General features: G+C 36.1%; 1 pseudogene; it reads left to right on the forward strand.

Annotated features, from left to right (window-relative positions):
- The first annotated feature begins 1324 nt into the window (after positions 1–1324).
- Positions 1325–4512, forward strand: LOC106026564 (olfactory receptor 52E5-like; annotated as a pseudogene).
- The last annotated feature ends 214 nt before the right edge of the window (positions 4513–4726 follow it).

Genomic DNA, 4726 nt, shown 5'->3' on the forward strand with positions numbered 1-4726 from the left:
CCTGTGAAAAGTCAACAGAAGATTTTTCAAATCAAACCCTCTCCCTTTGATACACAGATCTTGCTCCCTTCTCTTGGGACATAAATCACTGCACCTCAATCTCATTTTGACAATGTGATTATATTGATCCATCAAATGTTTTACACTAAGCAAAATATCAAAGGTTATTGTTGAAACAAATGAATTGAGAGAGAAGTTAAGTTAAAGTTGTGTTATTGGCTCAGTTTTTGTGAAGAAGAAAAATATAGTAGAGAATTATTTCTGAGGATTAACCCAAGAGTTTTCAAGTTGACCTTCTGAAATTAGTGACATTAACTAGCAATATCGTACAGCATAATATTATCTTAAATCTGGGCATTGGTGATAACATTTCAACCAATTAACTACAAACACACTTGGTGTCTTTCAGGTACTTACAACCAGAGTGACATTCCTGATTTGTACTTGGGATTCAGTTACCTTGAAACTTAAAATTCTACAGTCTCCATTGTTTCTGAGACTAAAAATAAAGCTCCTTAACATTAATAACAAGGACATTATTTTTCCTGTCCATCTCTTGCCTCTTCAACCTCAAGCTTTCTTTACTTACACAGATTACACTGACCTTTTGTTCCCTCATATTTGCCATACTGTTCAAACCACTCAGTGCTCTTCTGCTAGCTAAAAACTTTTTTCCCACCAATCTCCTCTTCCTTGTATGGATTCTCATCATTCATCTATCAACTAATTAATGCCACCTAAAAAAAAAACCATTGCTGGCATACTTCACCCTTAGTTTCCAGATCATAAAGATGAATAGAAAGTTGATTCAAATTAAGGGTCATTGGAGGCTGGAAGATACTAACAGTGACTTTCATATAATCAAAGCTAATGAGGAGAAAAAGAAATCATAATAGTATCAAGACAACATGACACATGACATCTCTTTAAAGATTTCTTTAGAGATTTCTCTGTCTAGATTCAAAAAGCCCTGTCAGTCTCTGTATCACACCCATGGTCTAGAGTCAAAGCAGAATTCATGCTGTATGTTTTTAATTGCATCTCAGTCTTGTTTGCATGCACCCAATCCCCAATCATCTTACAGATTACATCACTGCCATAAGGCTAATTAAGAATCAGAGTAGACCCCAAGGCATCAAATACATTCAGTTACTAAAAGACAAGACTAAGCCAGTTTAGACATCTATTGTCCATTGTCATATTAATAACCTATCTACAGTGTTAATACAAATGAGTCTGTTCTCAGGTCAAGGCAAGTGTCTAGCCTGGGTATTCTCTAGCTTTAAAAATACAGAGACATTGGCACTGCTGCATTCCAGGTAGCATGGGGCACTGTCCTATTACTAGAATGAAGCATGAAGAAGGTAGAGAAAAAGATCACAAATCACAAAAGCCTGAGAGTATAGTGAGCCATGCAGTGTTTTCTTTTCAGATAAGGAATATAATTTGGTGGATGCTGGGATTTTCTAGCACTATAATATACTGATATTTTTCTTGAATTGTGTAGTTATCTCCAATAGTATTTCAAATTCTTAAACTCATCCCACTGCTCATATCCAAACATTAGCTTTATTAAATGCTCTCCCACATAGCACTGCCTTAATTTCTCAGGTCTTCTTTGAAAGAATGTCATTCGTTTTAACTACAAGATTTCTTAAGTCACCATCTCCACCTTATTCCAGTTCAGTAAAGTGTCTTACAGACACACACACACACACACACACACACACACACACACACACACACTCATACATGCACACAGCTGTTACCCTTTACTGATTACTAAGTGTGGCTAACAATACATATTTGCTAATATATTCCTGCTTAGAAATTGAAAGGACAAATGCATGAGATATATGCTCAGAGTTATTGTATTAAAAAAATTTTTACACAAGTTTCTATAAAAAAGAATCAAATATTTCAAATTGAATCTGTGTATTTAAATGTTCCACATATGGTTCAACTAGGTTTTCTCTGCTGTATTCTTGAATTAAAGAATTGATTTTCTGTTTCTCCAAGAAATAGACAACATGCTATGAAAGAAGCTAAAGTCTCTCACTGGAAGCAAAAAAAAATTCTGCAAGAAATGAGTCTATAACCAATTCTTCTCACTATGCATCACACCAAAAAAAAATTATATCCCTACATCTTCTTTCTGATAGAAATTCCAAGGCTTCCATATAATGTTTTCACTCATTAACTGCAATGGTTTTAACCTGGGTTGTTCAATTTTAGTATCTATGGTAGCACAAATAGCTATTTTGAAGAAAGCAACACAACATAAAAGCTAGTGCTGATTTAATATCATCTTGTTTTGAAGTCCCATCAAGCTGTACATCTGTTTCCACTGGTTTTAACATGTCGCATCGTACTATATTTCACTATATGCTATAGTATAAACAAAATTCTTTATAGGCAAAGAGATAATATAAAAACCATTGTTTGTTTCCTATTAGCAAGTTCTAAATACCCTGTGATTCTTGCATTCTCTTGAAAGGCTTCACACTGTCTAGATACGCTTGATATTATCGCACGTGAAGTTACACTCAAATAATTTAAGGAAAGAGGCACTATGGGACTACTATTATGTTAGATTATCTGGTGGTGAAACACAATGATGCTTGAATTGCTCGGCTCTGCCCTGAGTTGTCCTATTATAATGTCCTCTCATTCCAATCTTCCCCCTATTTTTAAATTAATCTATTTTCTCTCATTTTTTTAATTAAGGGAAAACTAAATTAAAAAATAACGGAACATATTATAGTAACTTTTTTGTTGTCCTATTAACCTGACTTGGACCCCAGTATTGCTCTCCCATCTTTTTCTGTCTGATTATTATATATTCTATTTTGTTTGATAGTATCAAGTTTGAGGGTATAGGCAATCACTTTGAAGGCAATAAAATATACTATGATGCCCAATATAGATTGACTATTATCCTTTTTTAGAAGTCCTGTAAGGTCCTCAGTGTAGGTTTTATTGGTTTTGTTCTGTACTGTTTTGATCAATTCTATTATACCTGATGATATAGACAACTCAATTTAAAAATAGCAAGAGGCACAATGGTAACCACTTTTGATCACCTGCTATTCTATTTTTGCATCATGTGTTGTGCCCACCCTTCTGTTCTAACTGACTCTGTTTTGCTTAGTCACATTTGGTTTTATTCTCTTCAAAAAAGTAATAAGAACCGTGAGAGTAATAAAACCCTAGAAGTCTAATTGTTACTGTAAAAAAGAGAGGAAAGTAAGGTAGACTAAGGGATATAACCGCAGGTATGTTCGAGTGTGTAGGACGGAAAACCATATAACTGAGCTTTTGTTGGATCATTGAATGGAACTGTCTCCAATTTCACTGTATGAATGTTCACTTTAGATGCTTTAACTTAGTGATGTGGACAACTGTTTCTGGGAAGATAATATGTAACCTATTAACTGGTGATTTCGTACTGTATATATATATATATATATATATATATATATATATATATATATATATTTTAGAAATACTATATTATTTGTACCCTTTTACTGCATTGTTTTTTTTATGCCCTTACTTTTTTTTTCTTCTCTCTTTAAATAAAAAAAAAAAAGAAATTCCAGGGCTTCAGCATGTGCACATCTGGATTGGCTTCCTTTTCTTTGCAGTATATCTAATAGCCATTCTGGGAACATCACTCTCTTGCTTGTGATCCAGACAGATCACAGCCTCCACCAATCCATGTTTTACTTCCTGAACATTTTGGTGTGCACTGGGCTTGTCCACAGCCACCATTCCCAAGATGCTGGGAATTTTCTGGTTCAAGCTCATGAAGATAGAGTTTGGTGCATATGCATCACACAGATGTGCACCATCTGTATATGTACTTGATGGGAGCCTGTGGTGCTGACAATCATGGCCATAGGTCGCTACATTGCCATCTGCAATCCCTGAGTTACAGCATGATCCTCACCAACAAGGTGATAGCCATCCTGGGCACAGTCATCAGGGTCAGGACTTTAGTGTTTGTGACTCCATTCATATTTCTCATCCTCAGATTACCTTTCTGTGATATTCAAATTATCCCCACTTGGGATAATTTGTGAACACATGGGTTTGGCAAAATTAGCTTGTGGCAGTATTAGGGTCAATGTCATTTATGGCTTAGTTTTCTTTTCAGTGGGCTACATTGATCTCTCTGTGATTGGATTTTCCTCTCCGAACAGTCTTTCACCTCCCATCCTGGGATGCTAGCCTCAAGGCACTTAGCACATGTGGCTCACATGTCTGTGTCATGCTGGCTTTCTACATCCCAGCTCTCTTCTCCTTCATGACACATTGCCTTGGCCACAGCATCCCTCACTACATCCACATACTCTTTGCTAATCTCAGTCTTGCTGTCCCCATACCCTGAATCCCATTCTCTATTGGGTAAGGACAAAACAGATAAGAGAGACAGTGTTAAGGATCCTAAAGCTATTGACATTGAATCCCAAGAAGATCTTCTACAATAGCTCACTAAGACAATCATGAGAACAAACCAGAAATAAACACTAGAAGTGTATTGGGTAAGCATACACATAGGTCAGAAAGATACTATGTGATCACAAGTTAAGGAGACTGAAATCTTCTCTGATAAACTCCTCCAACAGCGACACACGAGACAATCACATCGCACATCCCTCTGTGGCTCATAATCCCAGAACTCCCTCTTGGAAGAAGTAACCCAAAGGTTTCACAGTAAACT

Source organism: Cavia porcellus, unplaced genomic scaffold (assembly GCF_034190915.1).
Source record: "Cavia porcellus strain 051 isolate PalLab524CR breed Dunkin Hartley unplaced genomic scaffold, mCavPor4.1 scaffold_9, whole genome shotgun sequence".
Taxonomy (NCBI): domain Eukaryota; kingdom Metazoa; phylum Chordata; class Mammalia; order Rodentia; family Caviidae; genus Cavia; species Cavia porcellus.